Here is an 11,699-nt window from a genome sequence, read left to right as displayed (position 1 = left end):
GCTAATTTACTTGGTGGAGGAGACTTCAAGGCAGCAATCCCTCAGCGGGTAGTGTGGGTTTTACTGACTACTTTTAGTGTACTATTTACAGTGATATGTTAGAGCAAACAAACCGAGCAAAAACTATTAAAAATGTGTAAGTTGGCCAGATAAGGAGATCGCATTCTTCCTGTTCATATTTTCAGCTTGCAGCAGCTGAGGGAAATGTGTAATTTCCTAATGTGAGCATAATCTTGGTGAAAGTTTTAGACTCACTCTCTTATGAAATTTGTATTTCATCTCCTTCCCTTCATTAATTCATTCCTTAATTCTTTAATTCATTCTCCCCTCCTAAATCGTGAGCTGCTGTTATCACAATCCTGGCACCATGTTAGAGCCAAGTAAGAAAACAGCTTTCCAAGTAACGCCTTGCTCACAGCACAGTCACCTACTTGTTCCGCTGATGAGAGAACACACCCTTATTTCTTTTGAGCCACTGTGGGCTGATCCAAGAATTCTGGAGGGTGGCAGTGTTGAGGAAGGATACACCCCCCTTCGGGGAGTGGAAAAGTGAAAGTAAAAGTGGGTAGGTTGCAGATGTCCACCACCACCGCCTTTGCTAAAACTGGGCCTGGGAGAGACAGAGAGGGAGAGGGGGAGAGAGGGACACAGGGAGAGAGGGGATTCTTTTTCTTGCTGCTCTAGAAAAAGATGTATATCAATTTAAAAATCCAACAAACATTACCCACATGACCACCACTAGCGAGCAATAATTCCTACTTCTCCTCCTGATAAACACCATATTTTTTCAAATTTGATGAATTTTAGTGATTTGAATTGATACTCATTTCCATTTCCTGCCTTTTATGCCTTCTTTTCCTCTTTTCTCCATAAGCCCTTCTGTGATTTATTTGCTTGCATTACATGTTCACATTTGTGTTGAGGATGGTCTTTATTTTTTGTACCAGGGACTGAACTCAGGACCTTGTGCTTGTGAGGCAGGCAGCAGAACCACTGAGCAAAATCTGGGGCCTGAGGATAGTCTTTAATATGCTTTTTTCTTTTCTATTTATTTATCACTTGTAGAGAATAAGAAAACCTTCTATAATTTGAATTGTCTGTTTAATTTCATCAAGGATATTCTTTGCTGAATAGAAATCCTGTTACTCTTTTTGTGCACCTGTTTTACTTTCACCTTAACATTCATATCTTCAAACATTTATATCTGAAGATTTCTCCACTCTTACCAAAGGAAAGTCATTTTCTTATATTTTCTTGTATATTTTACATTTTCTTATTTCATATTTTTGCCTTATATCTGCTTGGAGTGCAACTTGGACATTTTTTGATGTAGAAAATTAGGTTTTTACTTGTCCCACAAACTGTACAATTTACCACCATAAATGTGTGATCAAACATCTGTTCTTCTTGATTCGCACTGCCAACCATATCAAATCTCACTTTAGAATGAAGCAAAAGAGTTTTTGATATTTCTTATAAATTTAGCATGTATACATGTAGTCTTGCATTTAGACCTAAATAACTGGGATTCTACAGTGTGTCCCAAAAAAAGGAAAAGGAAACTTTTTTTTACTTTTTTTTTAATTGGAGATTTGAAAAATAGAGTGCTGTCCTTTGTTTTCAAAGGTCATTTTTAGGTCTTCTTTGTTTAACTTTGGTGATTCATACAAATCTAGGAATCTGTAAATTTCTTCTGTATTTTCCATCTTATTGGCATATAGGTTCTTGAAGTAGGCATTGATGATCCTCTGGATTTCTGCTGGGTCCACCCTTCCTTATCTACAAAGATTTTGTTGCTATTTTTTCTTTTTATCATGTTAATTCCATTCCCATCTTTCTTTTCCCCTAGCCCTTTTCCCTTCCCCACCTTTTCTTCCTATTTCACATTATCTATTATACTTTTTAGCCCTTATTTACACTTTTAGTTCCTCACACTAGAGAAACTATTCGGTATTTACATATATGTGTCCTGTTTAATTCACTTAAGAGTATCACCTCGATGTGTATCCATTTAGGTATAAATGTCTCTAGTTTCTCATTGTTTATGTTAGAGTAGTACTCCATTTTGTAGGTAAACTACATTTTTGTTATCCAGTCTCCTGTTGATGGGCAAGTGGGCTGATTCCAAATTTTAGCTATGAATTGTGCTATGAACATAGGTGCACATATGTCACTGTGATATGACTGATTTAATTTTGGGGGGGACGATACCTAGCAGGGGGATAGCAGGGTCAAATGGGACTGCTAGTCCTATTCTTTGAGGTGTCTCCATACTGATTTCCACAGTGGATGCACCAGTCTACACTCCCACCAGCAGTGGAGCAGGGTTCCTCTTTTCTCACAGCCCTGCCAGCATTTGTCATTGGTTGATTTCATGAGAGCAGCCATTCTTTCTGGGGTGAGGTGGATCTGTGTTGTTTTCATTTGCATCTCTCAGATGACCAGTGATGTTGAACATTTTTTCATATGTTTATTTGCTCTTTCTACTTATTTGTCTGGGAAATGTCTGTTCATTTCAGATACCCATTTTTGGGTAGGGTCTTTAAATTTGGGAGGTCTGATCATTTTTTTTTTAAGTTCTTTGTATATTCTAGATGGTAGACCTTTGTCTGAGGAAGAGCTGGTGAAAAGTTTTTCTCACATTGTGGGTTGTATCTTCACAATATTGGTTGTTTCTCTTGCTATGCAGAAGCTTTTTAATAAGAAGACATCCTACTTGTTGATTGTGCTCGTTTATGGGCAACTGAGGTTTTGTTCATAAAATCTTTTCTACATCAATATCTTCAAGAGTTCAACTTACCCTCTCTTCCAGCCAGTTTAGTGTCTGTTTTAATATTTAGATCTTTAATCCATTTCAAGTTTAGTTTAGTGCATGGTGAGAGATATAGCTCCAGTTTTAATCTTTGGCAAGTTGAAACAGTTTTTTCTAGCACCATGTATTAAAGAGGTTATCTTTCCCCAAGTGAGCGTGTCTGGCTCCTTTGTCAAAGATGAGGTGTCTGAGTGTGTTTGAACTTGTTTCTGTATCTTCTAATCTGTTCCACTGGTCCTCAGGTCTTTTTCTTTGCCAGTACCATGTTGTTTTTACCACAGTAACTTTGTAGTATAGTTTCAAGTTGGTGATTGTGATACCCTCTGCCTTGTCTTTATTGCCTAGAATGGCTTTTGCTATCCTAGGTCTCTTCTTTTTCCAAATGAATTTTTGGATTGTTTTATCAAAGTCTGTTAAGTATGCTGCTGGGATTTCAATTGGGATTGCTTTGAATCTATATGGCATTTTTGGAAGTATGGCCATTTTCACTATGTTAATTCTTCCTCTCCAGGAACAAGGGATGTCTTTCCATTTTTCTGATATCCTCTCCAATCTCTTTGTAGTTTTCAGAGTAGAGGTCATTGATTTCTTTCATTAGGTGGATTCCTAGGTAGTTCAATTTTTTGGATGCTATGGTGAAAGGAATTGTTCACCCCATTTCTCTCTCAGTGAGTCTGTTTTTCATGTACAGAGAAGCTATTGACTTTTGTGTATTGACTTTATATCCAGCTACTTTGCTGAATTTGGTTATTAAGTCTAGAAGACTTCTGGTGGAGTTCTTGGGGGTCTTCTAGAGTATCATGTCATCTGCAAATAATAACAATTTGACTTCTTTTCCTATCTTTATAATTTTTTTTCTTGTCTAATTGCTGTGGCTAATATTTCCAAAAGTATAAGAGGAGTGGCGATAGTGGACATCCTTGTCTTGTTCCTGATTTTGGTGTGAAGGATTTCACTTTTTGACCATTTAGTATGATATTAGCTAGATAATAGATAGATCATAGATGTCTTTTATCAGATTGAGGTAGAGACCATCTATTCCAATTTTTGGAGGATTTTTATCATTAATGTTGTTGGATTTTGTCAAATTCTTTTTCTTCATCTATGAATCAGATGATCATATGGTTTTGTCTTTGGCTCTATTAATTTAATGTATTACATTTATTGATTTGTGTATATTGAACCATCCCTGCATCACTGGGATGAATCCCACTTGGTCAGGGTATATGATCTTCTTGATAATCTTCTGCATTCTATTTGTGAGCATCTTATTAAAGATTTTTGCATCTATGTTCAATAGTGAGATTGACGTGTAGTTCCCTTTTTTGGTTGATTCTTTCTCTGCTTTGGGTATCAAGGTGATGTTTGCTTCCAGGAATGAGTGTGGGAGTATGGCTTTCCTTTCAATTTCACTGAAGAGTTTAAACAGGAGTTTCAGTAATTCCTCTCTAAATGTCTTGGAAAATTCAGCAGTGAAGCATCAGACTTCAGTCTGGTTTGGACTTTCATTACTTGGTAAGTTTTTATCATTTTTTCAATTTCATAAGATTGGTATTGCATTGTTTAGAATTTTTAGGTCATCTTTGTTCAACTTTGGTAATTCACACAAATCTAGGAATCTGTGAATTTCTTCTGAGTTTTCCATCTTATTGACATATAGGTTCTCAAAGTAGTCATTGATGATCCTCTGGATTTCTGCTGGGTTCATTGTAATTTAACACTATTCATTCCTAATTGCGTGGATTTGGGCCTTTTCTTTCTTTCTTTTTTTTTTTGATAAGGTTGGCTAAAGATTTGTCAAATTTGTTTATTCTTTTGAAAAACCAACTCTTGGCTTCATTGATTTTTTTGTATTGTTCTCTTAGTCTCCATTGCATTAATTTCTGCCCTGATCTTTATAATTGTATGAATTTTGGGTTTGTCCTGCTCTTCTTTTTCATGAAGCTTGAGGTTTAGCATCAGGTTGTGTAATTGAGCTTGCTCTGTTTTCCCAATATGAGTATTCACTGCTATGAATTTCCCTCATAAGACTGCTTTCATTGTGTCCCATAGATTTCAATATGCTGTATTCTCATTGTCGTTTAATTGTAGGAACTGTCTGATTTCTTCTTTAATTTCCTCTGTGACCCATTGGTTATTCAGAAGTGTGTTGCTCAATTTCCATGTGTTTATGAAATTCTTGTGGTTTCTTTTGCTATTGATCAGCAGTTTCATTCACATTATGGTCTGATAATATACAGGGTGTAACTTAAATACTTTTACACTTACTTAAACATGTTTTATGAGTGAGTGCTTGGTCTATTTTGGAGAACGATCCATGAGCAACCAAAAAGAATGTGTATTTGAATTTTGTGGAGTGGAACACTGTGAATATCTGTTAAGTTCATTTGTTCAAGAATTTGATTGAGTTCTACTATTTTATTGTTTGTTTTTGTCTGGTTGATCTATTTGTGACAGTGGCGTATAGAGGTCTCCCACTACTATTGTATTAGTGCTTATATGATTTTTTGTGTCCATTAGTATTTGTTTTATATAGTATATGTTTTACAAGGATGTAGTGTCCTTCTTTGTCTCTCTTAATCAGTGTTGATTTGAAATCCACTTGATCTGCAAAGAGCATAGCAAGTCTTGCTTTCTTTGGGTTCCTGTCACATGGGGTATTGTTTTCCATTCTTTAACTTCCAGTCTCTGAGTTTCTTTTTGAGTTAAATGTGTTTCTTGTATGCAGCATATTGTTGGATCTTGCTTCTTTACCCATTCTGACAGTGTATTTCTTTTGATTGGTGAATTGAGACTATTAACATTGATGGTTATAACTGATATATATTTACTTATCCTTGTCATGACTTCTTCTTTTTGTTGGATTCTCCTCCTTTGCATTTAATTTCTTGTTGTGCCTGATGGACTCATTCTGCTGGGCTTTCTGGGGTTGTGATCATCCTTGTCTTTTCCTAGGATATTGTTTAAAAATTTTTGAAGTGCTGGTTTAGTATTCATGAAGTTTCTAAGGTGCTCTTTGTCATGAAAGTATCTTATTTCTCCATAAATTTTGAAAGATAGTTTTGCAGGGTACATGAATCTGTGTTGGAGGTTCTTTTCTTTTAGGGCTTGATATATGGCATTCCACACTCTGCTTGCCTTGTAGGTTTGTGTTGAGAAGTCTGCTGTGATTCTGATGGGCTTTCCTTTGTATGTGATTTATTTCTTTTCTGTAACTGCTTATAGAATTTTGTTCTTCTGTTGGGTTTCTGGAATCTTAACTACTGTATGCCAATGTGTAGATTTTTAAAAATCGTGGATAGTTGGGGTCCTATAAATCTTGCTTATCTGTATGTTAGGTTTTATTGCCCTATTTGGGAAGTTTTCTGCCATTACTTCAGTGAATATTTTTTTATGTCATCTGAGCTCTCTCCTGTTTCTTAATTGACTCCAATCAGTCTTTTTTTTTTTTTTTTGGTTCTGGGGATTGAACCCTGGTCCTTGCACTTGCAAGGCAGGCCACCGAACTGCTGAACTAAATCCATGGCCTCCTCCAATCAGTCTTATGTTATTCTTCTTTGAATTGTCTAACAGCTGCTGGATTCATCTCTCTTGGCCCCTTACTATTTTTAAGAGATTTATCTTTTCCTGGTTACTAATTGAATTCCTATCTCCTATATCTGAAAATTTGTCCTTGACTTGGCTCATTCTTCTGTGCAAACTTTCAAATGGGGTTTTGAATCTCTTGGAAATCTGTTTGCATCTGTTTTATGGACTCCATTTGCTCTGTATGTTGGGATTCTATCATGTTTCTCAGCTCCATCTATTTATCTGTGTCTGCTCTAGATTTATTAATCATGTCTTGTACTGTGGGCACAATCTCTGCTGTTATCTGAGAAATTATTTCAGATTTCATTTTTTCCAGGTCTTCTTTCATTGCCAGTTCAGGGAGTCCAGGTGGTTGAGTATCAGATTGTTCCATCTCATTTCCCTTTGGGGCTGCCTTAGGTGGTCTGTAGGTCTGGTTTTGACACTTATTTGTGTGTCTTCTCATGTCAACAGATGCAGCCTGCCATGCCTTTATTGAGGGAAATTTTTGCTCACCCAGTGGTCTTCAATTCTCAGTAGGCCACTGAGCAGCCTTTCCTCTGTTGCTCTCCAGTACACCAATTCCTGGGTTTAGAATGGTGGCTTTCTATATCCCTGAACTGACCTGTTGTCTGGGTGGGCTTCTGGCTGGGGCCTGTGCACACTTAGGATGGTATCTAGATGTGCCTCTCGCTGGGGCCCTTATACAGCTGTGTGGCTAGGGGCTGTGTATCCCAGTTCCTGTTGTCTGTGTAGACTTCTGACTAAGGTCTTCAGGCACTTATCAGTGGTATCAAGGCAAGCCTCTGGCTGTTGCTTGTGCATCTGTGTAGTTCTTTTCCAGGTGGGCCCTTGACTATGGCTGATGGTATGGCGGGACTCTGGATGAAGTTTGCATGCCTGTGCAACTGTTTTCTAGGTGGGCTAAGTCTTGGGCACATGTTCCTGCACCTCTGGGGTCAGGGTGGGCCCTAGTTGGGACCCATGTGCAGCTGCATCACTCTGGTCCACATAACTGCTCCCAGGGATATATGCACAATTACTGGTGATATGGTGGAACTCCAGAAGAAGGTTGTGCACTTGTGTGGCTCTTTTCTAGGCAGGCCATGACTTGGGCATGTGTGCCTACACCTCTGGGGGTGGGGCAGGGCCCTAGCTGGGATCCACCTGCAGCCCTGCCACTCTGGTCCACACAGCTGCTCCTCAGGATGTGCAGACACTTACTGATGCTACAACGGAACTCTGGATAGATTTCTGTTTTATTAATTCATGGTTGAATTTTTCTCAAGAACTGTTTTGGTAAACATATATGATTACTTGTGGGTTTTTGTTTGTTTGGTTGGTTGGTTTTTGTACCAGGGGTAGAACTCTGGACCCTTTGCTTGTGAGGCATGCGTTGCCACCACTGAGCTAAATCCCTGGCCCTTATTTGTTTTTTGGTGTTTTTTTGACACAGGATCTCACTACATCATTCAGGCTGTCATTGAATTCATTATGTACACATTTTTTAAAAACCTCTATATTTAACTGAAAGTTTTTATTCCAAACTTGGATGATATAATTAAAATATCAAATAAATTTAAATATTTCCAAATTCATTTTGTGACTTATATTTGACTTGAAAGATTATTGAAGGAGTTTACATCAAAAACACAGGGATATACTAATGTAGCTCAGTGGTAGAGTGCATGTTTAGTGATACCTTGGATTCCTTCTGTGACCTTGCACTGAGAAATGAAAGCAAATTAGTTTTGTAAAGCTACTCATTCTCCACAATCCCTAATTTTTCTTTGTCACACTTAGGGCAATATTTATACCTTGCAAACAAAAGGAGTTTTCAGGGCTAGTGTTGTAGCTAAGCAGCACAGCACCTGCCTAACATGAGGCCCTGAGTTCAATTCCATGTACCAAAAAGAGAGAGGAAGTGGGGGGAGAGGGATTGAGATATTTCATATGTTCTAAGAATTTCACAGGCAAACTGCTGTATTTTTGTGACTAAGGAAATAGATATGGATTCTGATATGGCTTCTTTGAAAACACCCATGTTAAACTCTCCAGTTAACCACAGAATCATCTATTTAATTTGAAAGGTTATGGCTTCAGGAAAACTTTCAATTTAACTGTGATTTATTTCCTAGGTTGCTCAGAATGATGGCATCTCAAACCTGAGCTTATCACCCACAGTTTTTGTTTTGGTGAATGTTTAAAAACAAAAAAATAACCATTTATATAAGTATTTTATTTATACACACGCAAACAAAAAACTCAGAATGGTCTTTAAGTATGTCAGATAAAAATGTGTTCTGGTTCAGGTTGACTATGGATTATTTCCCCAATATTTAGAAAAGCAGAGTAAATATATCAGGCAATCAATGCTATTTTCTGAAAAGAGGAAGCAACTACAGAAAGCTTTCTATTTGTTCAAAGTAGCCAGTGCTATTGATGCAAAACAAACAAAACCTAACAACTTCCCCAAATATTACTTTCAAAATCAACATATTAAACATGATTTTCATTAGAATGCTGTTTTTTTCACACTAGTAAGTAAAAAACCAATGCCCATATTTCATGTGAATATATAAAATGATGTAAGTTATTGAGCTTTTTCTTCTGGACAAGAATGCCGAGTTAGTCTCTCTTCATAAAAAGCAATTACAATTTCAGGACATTACATATTTGCCTCTTTCCTGCACCAAGTCAGCCTCTTCTGAATCTTTGCATTTCATGAGAAACAACATCAACTCTCCACCACTGTCTGTGGCACTGATTATTCATTCAGGATCAAGACCTCTAGCAAATCCCCTAGGTTTGTCAGCAGCAGCTCTTTTCTTCTTTGATTTGCTATCATTGGATTCACTGTCAGATAAAGATTTTCTTTTTGTACTATTTTTTTCTTTACCAGTTTTTTTGAGAATTAAGAAATGCTTCAATTAATTCTGGACAATCTAAATGTTCTTCAGATTCCCATGTATGGTCAGCATCTGTAAAGCCCTTCCACTTCAGAAACTCCTCCACCTTCCTGTTGACTACACAGCAGTCTAGCACTTTTTCTACCACAAGTTCTTCAGGCTATGCTTCCTAAATATTTTTACTTTTTCCATTTTGTTTCTTTCCTATTTTTGCACCCACCCATGGTGCCTGATGGTCCCCAGGGAAAAGGAGGGACACAGAGGGTGCAGGGCAAGCACTATCTCTATTTTTTTGAATAGCCTAAATATATCAGATACCTACTGTAAGAAGACTATTAAGTGAATTAGCATGAATCATCCCACCTTTTTCATAGTTTGTTAGAATTTGGAATTACAGTAATATCTCCATATATCATTTTTCTTTTAATTTATGTGAGAAACTGAAAGTGTAAATAGGGACCAAAATGTATACTATATATTGTAAAATAAGAAATCATTTTATTTATTTTTTATTTAATTATTTCTATTTCAATCTCAGTGAAAATTAGCTATTTACTACTTGATTTCCAGGACATCATTTCAAATATATTTCTAACTTTGTGCTCCTTAACTAACAACACAAACTCCTGCAAAGTTGCCTACTTTGACCTTGCAATTGTGATCCCCTTTCTTTAGATTCTCAATACGCTGCAGTTGTATGTGTGTAGTACCATCCCTTACCCCATTTATTTTTTAAATTAGGAAATAAGATGTCTGTAGTGAAAACCAACAATACAAATGTAAACCAATGTACTTTAAAACAATCAATTGAGACAAACAATATCAAAACAAATATTTTATATACAATGCAGTTTAGCTATTTTCTAGAACATGCACATTAGAAGCTTAATCACCCATACCTGACTGTAATTGCACCTGATGCATGCACTTTCCTATAGTCAGTACTAAAAGTACCTAGTTACTAAACTCTGGCTGAAGGGCTTAATATATTGGTCTCAGTTTACTCTATCACTATGAGTGGATGCTAAGACAATAATTATTAAATAGATGATGAAAGAGACAAATGAATGCATGAGCCTTGATCATTAACAGAATTTTAAACAAACAATTATTGGCCTCTTAGACTCATGTGCTCATTTTCACCTGCTGGCCACTGGCCAAATCAAAGAATCCCTAGATTTCAGGGAGCCTCTTGTTCTAAAGGAGAAAAAAACATAACTTTCAAAGTTCTATTTTTTCAGTGCTTGTGACAATACCATTTCATCAGTGCTACAGCCTAAGTTTTCACCGTTGTATTTTAATTTTGGTTTGGAGTTTATAAGCTATGCTTATAAAGAAATATTCAACTTTTTCTGTTCAAAGTTGTGTCTTGCTATGCTGGTTACAATGCCCATTTATTATTTCAGCCCTCAATCTTGAGGGCCTTGTGTTGCCACATCATCTGGCTGGATGTCTCTGGTTCGACTGGCAGCTTCATTTCCTCAAAGGTAGCTGGGTCATAAGCAAAGGGAAGCCTGCTACTCAAGCCTAAAAAACCATCACATGAAAAAAATTGTGGCGTCAAATATAAAAGAAAGTAAAATGAGGGATATGTAACCATCACACCTTTTACAAATGCTTTTTGTTTTTAGACAATCATGTATAAGATCTTTTTTAATCTGTGCAGTTCTACTTAGTTTGGAAGTGTTGGCACACAAGTGACTGATACTCACAACCTCCTCGCCAATCTCTAAATGTATTCTCTTTTCTGAAGATATTTACACTTACCTATATTCAGCTTTGTCCAAGATTTCCCTGGTAACGGTGAGTCAGGATATGTCCCAGACAGCGGGTAGGATGCGTCAGACAAGTGAAGTCACTGTCATTATACCTTTCTGTCAGATTTGAGCAGTGTCAGAGTTTCAGAACTCAGTTTATCTAAAGACCATTGTTAAATCTAACCATGTCTAATTTTGCATTTGGCATCCTACAACTATAGAACTTTGATAAATAGTTACAAAGTTTATAAGCAGACATAAAACCTGCCGAAAAGAGCAAACTTCAATCTGTACAGCAGGGCCGGGGATTTGGCTGAGTGATTCTGCCGCCTGCCTCGCAAGAGTGAGAACCTGAGTTCGAGCCCCGGGACCAAAAAAAAAAAAAGAGCTACTTTAGAACTCATCAACAATCTGTACAGCAGACTTGAATTAAGAGACACAGTAACCATGCTAATTGAAGAAAGCCAATGTCTGTTAAGCAAGCTTAGATTTGTCAGAAAGGTATCAAGCAAATACTTGAGAGTCATCTGTTCTTTTATATTGATAGGACTCACCATTTGGGAAAAACACAATTTACTAATGCCAAAACCAAATATTACACTTTAAGAATATCTTTAGGGTTTCACAGGAGCAAATACAGATCTGTATGTAATT

The 11,699-nt window shown here is 36.9% G+C and overlaps 1 pseudogene; it reads right to left on the bottom strand.

Moving 5' to 3' along the window:
* Positions 1 to 8,972: 8,972 nt before the first annotated feature.
* The window catches only part of LOC104866660, a 34,110-nt pseudogene continuing 31,383 nt past the window's right edge, over positions 8,973 to 11,699 (bottom strand).

This window comes from Fukomys damarensis, unplaced genomic scaffold, assembly GCF_012274545.1.
Source record: "Fukomys damarensis isolate Sample0158 unplaced genomic scaffold, DMR_v1.0_HiC HiC_scaffold_14, whole genome shotgun sequence".
NCBI classification, from domain to species: domain Eukaryota; kingdom Metazoa; phylum Chordata; class Mammalia; order Rodentia; family Bathyergidae; genus Fukomys; species Fukomys damarensis.
The sequence above is the reverse complement of the archived record's forward strand: the minus strand, read 5'-3'. Positions and strand labels throughout refer to the sequence as shown.